This window comes from Homarus americanus, unplaced genomic scaffold (assembly GCF_018991925.1).
Source record: "Homarus americanus isolate GMGI-L3 unplaced genomic scaffold, GMGI_Hamer_2.0 scaffold53687, whole genome shotgun sequence".
Taxonomy (NCBI): domain Eukaryota; kingdom Metazoa; phylum Arthropoda; class Malacostraca; order Decapoda; family Nephropidae; genus Homarus; species Homarus americanus.
Window position 1 is genome coordinate 189,268 of NW_024745301.1, and position 13,857 is coordinate 203,124.

The following is a 13,857-nucleotide window of genomic DNA, read 5'->3' on the forward strand; positions in this document are numbered from 1 at the left end:
ACGAATAGGGGGGAGAGGAGAGGGTTGGGAGGGAAGGGGTAGGGGAAGGTAGACGTGTTGATGGATGAGTAATAAAGATGGGAGGAAGATGAGAAATGGAAGAGGAGGAAGGAGGGAGGAAGGGAAGAGAGGGAGGAAAGGTTGAGATGGAGAAGAGAGAAGGAAGGAGATCTGTCATAAGCAGGAGGAGGCAGAGGGGTGAAGTATACTCAGTAGTTACTATAGTGAAGTATACCTGCTGATATACCCTTAAGGAAGAACAATTATTTATAGTAATTAAAAATATCGATATAAAACAAATGTATCCAGATATAATTTGTCCCATATTTATTCCCGAGCCTTGAATTATATCGGGGAATATCGTATTATATCTGTACTTAACGTTTGTCTGCATACACTTTATTATTACCCCTTGGAGTACGTCTGTTTGTCTGTTTGTCTGTTTGTCTGTTTGTCTGTTTGTCTGTATATTCTTTGTGTGTGTTTTTCTGACCATTTCTTTGTAATTTTTATCTCAATTATTTCTACGTTCTTTATTTTGTTGTTATTTTTGTTTTATCTCTCTGTTGTTATTAGGTAATTCCCTCTTTATTTCTCTATCTCTCTACTATTGTTCCTCAGTCTTTGTATCTCTCAATTGTTCCTTTTTTTAATCTATTTTTATCATACTGTTCTCTCTCGTTTTTTAATAATTCTCTTTCTTATCTTTATTTATTTATTTCTCTACGATTTTCTGTCTCTTTATCTCTCATTTACTTGTTCACCTGTTAATCTAATTTTATCCTGGCGGGAGATAATAACATAGGTGTCATGTCATGTGCTTGACACCTGGCAAATAATGCAAGAGGGGGTGAGGAGGGTGTCATGCTACTGTTATTACTCTTGACACATCATGACATGTAAATATGACAGCTGAGTTGATGGATGTGACACCTCTTGACAGGTAGATATGACACCGTTGAGTAGACAGAAATGACAGTTCATGGCTGGTAAATATGACAGTTAAATAGATGGATGTGACACTTTATGACACGTACATAGCAGAATGTTGAGCAGACAGTCATGACACCTCTGTAAATATGACACTGTTAAGAGCAAAAGAACGTGACACTTCATGACGCCCCTGAGTTAGATGTGACAGTTCATGACAGATAAATATTGATAACTCTGAACAGGTGGGCGTGACAGCTCATGACAGGTGAACATGGCTGCTCATGACAGTAAAATATGACACCATTTATTAGATGGACGAGACAACTCATAGATTCAAGGCATCACTGGCTTTTAGAGCATGGCAGTATGAGGGCATGACAGTCTTAGTATGAGGGCATGACAGTCTTAGTATGAGGGCATGACAGTCTTAGTATGAGGGTATGACAGCTAGTATGAGGGTATGACAGTCTTAGTATGAGGGTATGACAGTTAGTATGAGGGCATGACAGTCTTAGTATGAGGTGTATGACAGCATTGTATTACAGGGAAATACAAATTCCTTCCCATGTATGATGAGACTCTAGACAGATAATTATGACAGATCATGACAGGTCAGGTATACAGGCATGACAGGTAAGAATGTTTCCCAGGTAATAAATAATTATCCTTTTATCATTAATTAATTTATTGTTTTTGGCTATACCGTTAAGTCATTTTATATTATAGGAAATTTACCTTAATATACGTTTACCTGTCTATATTAATCGTAGTTTCTCCTTTATAATATATAGAATTATAGAAACTAGAATTTATAAATATATTGCTCACTTCCCTTTTTTTAACTGCGAATACCACAAATGGACAGACGTAGTTTCAGGTGAGTAACAGAAAATGAAAAAAAAAATGAAATAAAATAGTTGAAAAATATTGCTTTGTTTTGGCAGCTGTAGCAAAGGACGGTGGCAAAAAACACCTCTTTTAACCTGTCAGTCACACGCCTCACATGTAACAATTTGGCTACATACCGAGGTGGTGGAGAGAGTGGTAGTGTGGAAGGTGGATGGTGGTGTACTGGAGTGGTTGGTGGAGGTGGTAGAGGAGTGCTTTGGTGTGGGTGGTGGAATGGAAATATAAATAGATATTACTAGCAAAATATAACAACAAAATCAATAACTTCCAACAAACAGAATCGGGTTTAGATAACACTAGGGACAGAAAAAACAAACTTCATCAAATTCGTCCTGGAAAAAAAAATCTAAATCACTTGCGAGTGGATATTTAAGTAAGGAAAAATCAGGAAAATTATATGTTATATTTATATTACTTACAAAAACTGAAGGAAATAAATAACACCAGGAAAAAATAAGTGTCAGTAAAATCACCAAGAAAAAACGAAGAAAAATTTAAGTAAAACCAGAAAAAAATAACAAAATTATTAATAAAAAAAAACTTGCAATAAAAACAATATAATTAATCCAAGAAAAAAATTAAATAAATAACATAACTTAAGGAAAAACAAGTACAAAAAACGTAATCACATCAGAAAAAAAAAACAATAAAATTTTAATCACAAACAAACAAACACCAACCAAAAGAACAGGTATGACCCCCCCCCCCCTAGTGTGAGAAGCTGTGGTGTAGGGCCATAAGTCCAGTGGTCAGGGCCATGATGGATGGATTAGGGCCCTAGTTTGTCATGGGTTGTCACTTGGTCATGGTACAGTGAGTGTGTAGATACTGGTGTCATGGCTGTGGTATTCGTATGGTAGATCTAGTGTGTATGTATGTATGTATGTATGTATGTATGTATGTATGTATGTATGTATGTATGTATGTATGTATGTCTATTCAGTCATAATCCATAGATACTTATTGTATTGTTGTATATTTTCTTAAGTGTGTGTGTATCTGTTCATGTGTTTGTGTTTCTTTGTGTTGTGTGTGTGTATGTATGTGTTGTATTTCCCGGGGTGTCGTGTGTACACTTTATGAGCCAGTAAAGCAAGTGTTCGCCGTACACACAAGCAGGAAGGAGTGTTGATGACGGTCCGGGAGCTGTGAGAAAAAGCAACAGTTTTATGTTGTAATTAAGATACTTATTATCCTTTTTATACTATATTATATTAGTTGTTATTCCTCCTCTTCCTTATCCTCTTTCTTCTCCTCCTCGTTCTTCTCTTCTTTCTTATATTTCCTTCTTCCTCCAAAGAGAAGATGAAGATGTCTGATGAAAGGAAAACGCCGAAAAGAGACGATTTTTTGTATATACATTTTCAGCCACATTTACAAAGTTTTTAATAAACACACGCTCTCTCTCTCTCTCCCTATATATATATATATATATATATATATATATATATATATATATATATATATATATATATATATATATATATATATATATATATATATATATATATATATATATATATATACACCGCCAACACGTCATGAGAGTTAACAATAATACAGGACAGGTAACATAACATTACCGTAGATTCAATCCAGGTATTTCTCCTCATAAATAACAATCACCGTTTTTGAAACAATAATCATCCATTTTCCGACACTAATCACGCATTTTCGGCCGGACTGAATGAAAGAATAAACGGTAATGGTCGTCTTCCGATCACTGATAATGTGCACGCCGATGACTATGCCGAAATTCCATTAATGATCGTTCGGGGGAGAATAGTAATAATCCACACCTCGCTGGTTCTTTATGAGAGTACCACAGTGTACCAAACGATGGTGGTGGTGGTGTGGTAGTGGTACCACAGTGTACCACCCAATGGTGGTGGTGGTGTGGTAGTAGTACCACAGTGTACCACCCAATGGTGGTGGTGGTGTGGTAGTGGTGTGGCAGTGTGATAGTGCAGTGGTGTAGTGGTGGTAGTCGTAGTGTGGTGGTTGTGTTGCGTTGATGGTGGTGAAGTCGTGGTGTGGTGGTAGTGGTGTTTTTGGAACTCGGTGGCAGGAGGAGATGGTGGTAGTGTTGTAGTGTGGTGTTGGTAATAGGTGGTGAATGGTTGGGGTGGTTGTCATAGAAGAGGTTGGTGATGATGGTGGTAGGTAAGGGGTAGTTGGAGGTTAAGGTGTGGTGGTAGATGGAGATAGTGGTAGTGGTGGTACTAGGTAGGAGTGGGGGAATAGTTTTCATAGTTGAGGGAGGGAGGATTGTGATGATAGTGGTAGTGGTGGTAGGTCGGGGTGGTAATGGTAATGGCAATATGGTAGAGGTGGCAACTACGATACCAGGAGTGGCAGATGGCGAGAGCGGCAGGTGGCGGGGGCGGCAGGTGGCGGGGGCGGCAGGTGGTGGCGGCGGCAGGTCGTGGAGGTAGTGTGACGCTACTAAGATGGCCGACACCGCCCCGCCCGCCTCAGCTGCCATAATACAGCCAGGCGCTCACCTGGCTGTGTGGCGGCTGTGTGGCGGCTGTATTATATCTGTGTGGCGGCTGTAAGGCTTCCCTGTTTTTAACTTATTGGCCGCTAAATATCTGGTTAGTGATTGACATACATAAAAAAATATGCATATGTGTATATAGTCCTTTGTGTGTGTGTGTGTGTGTGTGTGTGTGTGTGTGTGTGTGTGTGTATGTGTGTGTGTGTGTGTGTGTGTGTGTGTGTGTGTGTGTGTGTGTGTGTAATCAATTCAAATTACCACACATCTCATAGTCACCACACCTCATCACTCACGTCAAAGTCTTATAAAAAAATCATGTCAACCCCCCCAGCCCACACACACACACACACACACACACACACACACAGACCTCCCCAGACCCCACAAATTCACACCATATATATCCACACCTTCAACACGGCTCCAGTAATTGGGTCGTTCCAGTGGGCCAAATTACGTATGGTGAAGCCCCGTCTTGGTCATTACGCCGTTCTGTATTACATCAACGAAAGGCAACGTGCGTAATAAAGTCCAGGTGAGGTGTAATTAGTGAAGAAATGATAGCAGAGAGGGAGACAAGATGGGTACTGTCGGTCCATATACGTGATTGCTGGCAGTGTGTGTGTGTTGGGGTGTGGAGGGGGTGGGGGGGGGGAGGGGGTGGGGTGGGAGGGGGTGGGAGGGGGTGTGGGGGAGGGGGGGAGGGGGGGAGGGGTGTGGGAGGGGTGGGGTGGGAGGGGGTGGGGTGGGAGGGGGTGGGAGGGGGTGGAGGGGTGGGGAGGGGGTGTGGGAGGGGGGGGTGGGAGGGGTGGGAGGGGGTAAGCGGGTAGGGGAGGGGGGTGGGGAGGGGTGTGGGAGGGGGTGTGGGGAGGGGTGGGGAGGGGGTGTGGGAGGGGTGGGGAGGGGGGTGGGAGGGGTGTGGGGTGGGAGGGGTGTGGAGGGGTGTGGGAGGGGGTGGGGGGAGGGGTGGGAGGGGTGTGGGGAGGGGGGGGGTGTGGAGGTGGGGAGGGGGGTGTGGAGGGGGGTGTGGAGGGGGGGTGGAAGGGCTGGAGGGGGGGGTGGAGGGGGTGTGTGGGAGGGGGTGTGGGGTGGGAGGGGTGGAGGGGGGGTGGAGGGTGGAGGGGTGTGAGGGTGTGGAGGGGGTGTAGAGGGGGGTGTGGAAGGGGTGTGGAGGGGGGTAGGGATTTGTGCATGTGTGTGTGTGTGGTCGTTAGGGTGGTACGCCGTCTTCACCATAACTACCATCCAGCTGGTCGTTCCGGGACCCAATAAGAGAGTGTGACCAAGCATTAGTTATAAGCTGTGTTAACGCCAGCGGCTCGTCAATTTATCACGGTCCGTCGAGATAGGTATTCGTAGAGCTGACTGACGCAAGTCGATTTTTAATGAATAGTTTGGTAGTTACGGTAATACGACTAGTTACCTGTCTAAACAAGCAAGGTTAAGTAGTTGGGGAGTTTAATACTAATGCAATTACTATCAATTCGACCATTAATGTAGAAAGAAATACGGAAAATAGTTTAACAATGACTAACTGCGACTAGTCATCTACCTAAACAATCAATACAGTGTAATTTGTAGTTAGACGCACAAACAACACACCGCGAACTACCGACGCCACAGAAGACAAGCAATTTATTACTTACTAAACAACTACCGGTACCTCAGGTGTGTGTGTGTGTGTGTGTGTCTGTCCTTACCTAAACAAGCAAGGAGGAGGTAGTTAAAGCAGTTTGAGCTAAAGTGCGGATAATTGGCTTGCCGAAACGGATGACGTGAGTTTGTTTGAGGAAATAACAGCCAATTGTCTGCTTTAAGACAATTGGCTAAGTGTTACACCCATTTGTTGGTTTAGACAGGTGAGTCGAGACAGGTAATCTGACCCAACCACGACGTAATGACTTAGTATACTGTACAGGTAACTGGGAAGTATACAGGGTACAGTGAGACAGTTGCCGGGTACAGGAGGGCAATTATAGGGTACAGAAAACCAGGTACAGATTACAGGGAAGTATTTAGTATACAAGTTACAGTGAGGCAATTACAGGGTACTATTTACCTTTCAACCGCACCCCTTTGACACCTCTCTCTCCTGACTTTTACCCCCCCTCCCCTTACCCCTTCTCCTTCCCTTACCCCTTCCCCTGGCTCTCCCTCTCTCCTACCCGTTCCTTTTTCCTTCCCTTTCTCCCTACCTAGCCTCTCCTTCTGTCACTCCTTCTCCCCTACCCTGCCCTTCCCTTTCATTACCCCCCTCTCCCATCCCCTCACCTCTCCCCTTCACCCCCTACAGTACCTCAGTAAATCATCACAGTCGTTGCCATAACCCATCGGGAACAGTGACACCTGTACCACTCAGGTGTGACGAGGTTCAGGTGTCACGCTGACTTGGTATCAGTGTTTCTGCCTTCAGGTTATAGATCTCCCGAGGCCCACACAGCAGCCCCTAGCCAAGCCATATCTCACACAAGACATAAATATCATTCAGGCTCAGCTTATCCGGCCTTGAGAAGACACACTCAGCCGGATAGAAATATGATACTAAGATAAATGTATAATATAAACTTGTCGAAACCAAACCTTATGAATTACCTAAGTATTAACTAAGACATATGACTGATATCATAGACATACCAAATCTTATGTACTGCTTCATACGTATCAGGTTACAAGGCTGAATTTAGTCATATCAAGCTATACGAATTGCTTCACCTCTACAATAGCCATTTGGGTGACCTTATAGCCATATAGTCTCAGCCATACTAGGGTATTATGGCTGACGATACATGCTAAAGAACGTCACATGTCTGTTTTGGAAAATGTCTCATCTATTAACACGTTCGGTTGGTCCTTTCTTCACCCCATGTCTGAGATACTGAAAATGTGTACTTTTAGTCTAAGATGATTTAAAAATGTCTAAGACAGATTAAAAGTGTCAAGTGTAAGATGAACTAAAAATGTTTAGTCTAAGATCAATTAAATACATCGAGTTTAATAACACGCTCGCTGGTTTCATCCACAACAGTAGACAAAAATCAGTTTAGTACAAAATTCGCTCGTGATGTTGTCTGAAAATCCAAAAATATAAGAAATATTTAACGTAAGAATTTGACTCGTTTCTTGTTCTGGGGATGAAGACGATATGCCTGTGAGATTATTTATGTGTAGCTGTGTTCACTATAGGTCATTAACCCCTGAGTGGAGAATTATTTAGGGAATTTATTTAGTGTATTACGAAATGAATTAGTTAATTTTATCCTGAAGGTCAATCTTATTTGTGTTTTTTTTTTAATGTAGTATCATGTTTATTAGGTTATGATCCCATCTGTCGAGTGATATAATTGAAGTCAGGTATAATTAATTACTATTTCTCTTCCCTCTATGATCTTACCTGTCCAAAACGTAATAGACAGGCTAATTAATTACTGTAATACCTTTTCCCTCTATGATCTCACCTGTGCAAAGTGTAGATAAACCCAGGGTAATTAATTACTGTAATACCTTTGTTCCCTCTATGATCTCACCTGTCCCAAAAATGTAAATAAAGTCCAGTTATTCTTCAACCTCTCTCTTCCCCCCACAGTCAAAATATATAAGATATACCTTGTGTAGCACCAAGTTGAACAGCTCCGTGTGTGTGTGTGTGTGTGTGTCTCTCTCTCTTGTTACAAAAATAGCTGTAAGTTTGTTCCCTCATGCAAGACAGAATTTGCCCCGACGTACGAGCTGTGATCTGCATGATATTCAACCACAGAAAATTGCAGAGTGTAATACGATAATGTTGAATATTTACCCTGACGTAAATATGAAGTTTTCTCACGATCCCCGTCGTTGAGAGAGAACACAAGTAGCTCTTTATATCCTCCCCTGTACATATATCTAGAGCTGAGCCAAAGCAGGTGAACCAAAAATTACACCTGGTGATTTACCTGATGGCTTCTTGTAATTAACTAGTTTTTTCGTGTCCAAGTTTGAATTTATAACTTTCGAGGACATTCCAAGATAATATTTACCGATATCAGGTGGAGGTTTTAGCGGGTGTTACTTACCTGTAAACCTCTTATGAAAAAAATAACCCCTCACCTGTATTTGTAATTTCTGTGTAGCGTTGGAGTTTAATGATGTCTCTGGCCTACACGTTTCCTTGGAATTGTTACTCGTGGTATTGGTTGAATTACATCCAACTTCCTGTCGGGGGTGAGGTGAACCAATCCCAGGGCGGCGAAACAATAAAAGATTACCGTGTCATTTTGTATAAATTTTCACAGGCGGTAGAAAGAGGAGGAGTTTATCTACGACATAAATCCCGTAGAGCGGTTCTTGTTGGGCCAATCAGGAGCCGAAATGAAGAAGATTACAACGTCATTGGTATAAATTTTCAAGGTGTAAGAAGGAGTTTTGCAGAGTGTGCAAATCATAACCGAGTTATGCATAATTTAGAATAATAACAATAATTTATACAAGACACATTCAATACTTGTTATCAAAATCTTCCCTGTTGGCTGTAGTTAGTTATTGTGCGATTATCAGAGACGCAACAATACAACAATAACACCACAATGACACTCCAACAGAACTAACTTAAAAATCCCTCAACTTTAGATACATAAAAAAAGATACAAATTTTTCTTCTTTTCGTCGATCTGCTGAAATCTGGTAATTTTTAAGATCGTGATAAAAGTGAACGAATAAGAACATTGTTTCAAATGTTACTTTTTCACTTTCTAAATGATTTTAAAATACAACAACACACAAATTTATATTCTTTAAAAAAAATTCTCAAATCGCTGTTCATCCACCAATCAGCTTAAAACTAGTCATTTGGCGAATAATAATACAAAAAACGAACGAACTCAAACTGTTTCCTTCTCGCCTGGTCAATGATTTTTCCAGGTGCTTCTTAATGAGTTTTCAGGTGTTTCATATTTCACAGTGTAAGAGTCATGGTGGCGTCACGGAAGCACCACCTTAAATATACTCTCCGTGACGCTGCTGTGGAAATAAAAACAATTACCCAGGAAACAGTTCACGTTGTTCGCTTGGTAAAAATCACGTGTTATTAAGGCGAGGAAAATCGATTCAAGATGGCCGTCTACCTGTTGTCGATAACCAATAATTGAAGAAGAAAGAATTCAAGATGGCCGCCTGGTGGTAGCATAAAACAATATGTGAAGAAAATATATCAAAATATGGCTGTCAAGGGGCTATATTAGACCATTTAGTGAAGAACAACGAAATGATTCAAGATGGCCGTCTGGTAGAGGTATTTGAATTCAAGTTGAAGGAAAAATTGTTGAAGGTAACCAACCATCCGGGAGAACAAATAACAGATGGAACTGAAGGTAAAAATAGGGACCCAAAATGGTTGTCTGTTAAATGTCATGAACCATTTAGGAAGAAAATGAAAATAGGGATGGCTGGTTAGATGAAGTCGTGAGCCATAAGCCATGAAACAAGGAAATGAAGATGGCTGCATTCTTGAGCTCATGTACCCTACCCTGATTAAAGAGAACAACAATACTATTCAAAATGGCCGCCTTACTGAACATAAACATAACCAAGAAAAACTAAACAATTCAAGATGGCCGTCTCATTAACCATATGTACCACCATGAAAAGATAACAAGAAAATCTAAAATGGCCGCCTAATTAATGTCAAGCATCACCACAAAAACAACACAATTCAAGATGGTCGCCAGGATTCCCACCAGGATACAACACTAGAAAAAAAAATACATTTTAAAATTGAAGGAAAATTTCTTTATTAATTTTATTCATTCAGGTGATAAAAATGGGTGTTTTTTTCTTTCCTCCCAGAAATCCTGAACGTAAGAAAGCTATTTGTAACAGTGGCGTTGAGATGGATGGTCATCACTACCACAACAATGGAAAATTAATTCTGCACTCAGTGACTTTATTATTATTATTATTATTATTATTATTATTATTATTATTATTATTATTATTATTATTATTATTATTATTATTATTATTATTATTATTATTATAATTATTTCTATTATTATTATTATTATTATTATTATTATTATTATTATTATTATTATTATTATTATTATTATTATTATTATTAATATTATTATTATTATTATTATTAGTATTATTATTATTATTATTATTATTATTATTATTACTATTACTATTATTATTGCTTCTGCCTTTTTTATTCTGCAGAAGATATTTAGTATATTTTACGGGAATATAAGTATTTTTTACTCTAATATATAATGAACTAATAGATGTATATTTATTCTTTATAAATAAATCAATAAGGAACCAAATTACACCCAGTAGACTTGTGTTTCTGGTGCATTACCTAGAGGTGTAATATCACACCTCATGTTATTTCTTCCACTCATAGTATTCTTCACTACTAAATAATTACCAAACTATATCTTCCAGTAACCAACGTAGTAATAACTCGGGCTGTATTTTAGGGTGTGATTAGACCTCTTAAGTACTGCACACACACACACACACACACACACACACACACACACACACACACACACACACACTGAGGTGAATAAAATCGTCCAGCGTTAACTAAATAAAATATTAAAAGTGGCGTCCCTGTAGTGAAGGTGTTAGTGGAGATAGTCTAGTAAATAATTAATTATCTCATCACTTTCACGTATAGTTTAGTTGAGGGAAAAAATTATCAATGTATTGACTTTAAGTATGCTAGTATGCTAACCCTTGGAGGTGGAGAGTGATTGGCTCATTGAGTGAGAGAGTTTGTTACCTGTCTCTCTTACCTGTCACCTATTGCTGCACACTCACACAGACTATCACGGACTTATAGACTATCACATGCTACAACATACTCATATAGACTACCACATATTCACACAGACTACCGCACACATCGCCATAATATTACCACATACTTCATAGACTACTATATGCTACTACCTGCCACATACTACCATATATATATATATATATATATATATATATATATATATATATATATATATATATATATTTACAATGTAATTCTCAGTGGTGATTTTAACATGGACAGTATAATGAGAAGCAGCATAGTCAAGATGGTTGGTTGATGGTTCATGAATCAAGGGGAGGAGGGGTAGATGAGGGGGGGGGGGCGAGCTGTATTGCATGTCGTCCCAAAAATTAGTCTTTTTCTATAATATATCATTGGCTCTAACTTGCTAAGTATGGCATAAAGTTCTTGTATGCTATGAAAATTGAGCATTCCTATCGTGATAGTCCGCCTGGCATACTTGTCGTGATAGTCCGCCTGGCATACTTGTCGTGATAGTCCACCTGGCACTTGTCGTGATAGTCCACCTGGCACTTGTCGTGATAGTCCACCTGGCATACTTGTCGTGATAGTCCACCTGGCATACCTGTCGTGATAGTCCACCTGGCATACCTATCGTGATAGTCCACCTGGCATACTTGTCGTGATAGTCCACCTGGCATACTTGTCGTGATAGTCCACCTGGCATACTTGTCATGATAGTCCACCTGGCATACCTGTCGTGATATTCCATCTGGCATACCTGTCGTGATAACCCACATGGCATACCTGTCGTGATAGCCCACCTGGCATACCTGTCGTGATAGTCCACCTGGCATACCTGTCGTGATAGCCCACCTGGCATACCTGTCATGATTGTCCATCTGGTATACCTGTCGTGATAACCCACCTGGCATACCTGTCGTGATAGCATACCTGTGTATTACAAAACACTAACCACAGGTCCCTCATCACTGTTGATACGAAACACAAGTTATCCTCAAACACAAAATAAATTCCATGTTCAGGAAAAACTATAGAATTTTCTCCAAGAATTTATGATCTCAATATGAAGTAAAGATCAGATATAAATGATATGTAATTCTTAGGGGGTATAAATTCCCTAAGTATAAGGTATAAACAAGGTGTACAGGTTTACATATGTATAATTCTCAGGGTGTAAATTCTGTACACAAAACACAACTCTGGTAAAGATTTCATTTTTATGGACCCAAACTATGAATCATCCTCAGGAACAATGAAAGTCGGGCTGGTTATTCTCACAAAGATTCACACGATAGTTATTTCTCTTAAGTGACTGGCTAACACTGTCCCTGAGTGGCTGGTTGAGGAGTAACACACAGAAGCACCGTCCATAAGTATAGTTAAAAGTACACTTACAATTTCCCTTAAGTAGATGAAAATATACCTAAGAGCCTGACTTAAGGATCTGTCGTCGAACTGTTGAAATTTGGATAATAAATTGTCTTAAGAGTAACCTAGATTATGATGTTTTGATATTTAATTATGCTAATTTACATGGAGGTACTTAAGAAACGTGTCTAGTTGAGGTAAAATCGCAATGTCACTTGTGTATTAATTTTGGATATTGTTTGTGTTGTAATTTAAGGTAACTAATTAATTACCTTCTAATATCTTCAGGTAAGAGAAATATTTATCGTAAGAACTTTAAAGAATTTGGTCGCTGGAATTTCCCCTTTGAGAATAATGGAAGGAAACGTTATTTCTCCGTCATATATGGCCTCTGACACTACCGCCTCTCATTAATTATTCACAAAATTATAATTACGTGTCAAAGATGATTTGTGAGAGAGACAGTGTGTGTGTGTGTGTGTGTGTGTGTGTGTGTGTGTGTGTCATAAGGGGGGTTGTTGTGAGGGTTGGGGGGAGGGGTATTACTGTCACCTCACCCTACCCCCCCCAACCATACCTCAGTTACCTATAGATAATTACTTAATAACATCTTTAAGTCGTACAGGTGTGATTTATCTACTGTTCCGTTTGCTCGTAAATATTATAATCCTTTTCCTCCGCCATTCTCTTACAGTGAGGTGTAAGCATCATACCTTGCCAGGCCTAATTATTGGGATGTGATCTAATTAATTACCTACTGACAGGTCGCATATTTTCCATAAGGCGTTTCCGTTTTTGCCGATCGATCAACCGTGGAGAGAACTGGAGGTGAGAGCGAAAACTATTACAATGGGGGTCTTATTATTATTATTATTATTATTATTATTATTATTATTATTATTATTATTATTATTATTATTATTATTATTATTATTATTATTATTATTATCATTATCCCATAACACTACATTATGTGTCACGAGTGTGTCAAGTCGCCATAAAATGACATCGTGTCGGACGAGAATTTCCCCCCGAGGAAACTGGGTATATATATCAGTCGAATTGTCACAGGTAATGATGGTCTCTCCGGCGTGAGTGAAGAAGGTCGTCATTGGCATCTCCTTTACAAATCAGCCTTAACCTAACCATCATGTGTAGGATGTGAGAATTATGGATCTAATGCAAGACGACCTTATATTTATCGCTTCCGACCTCCAAGGGCCTAGTTGTGTACCAGTTATGGGGGGGGGAGGGGGAGGTGATGACGACAGGTGTGTGTGTGTGTGTGTGAATGTCTCTGTGTGTGTCTTTGAACCTTGTGTGATCCTGACATAAAGGTGGTGTTGGCTGTTATCCC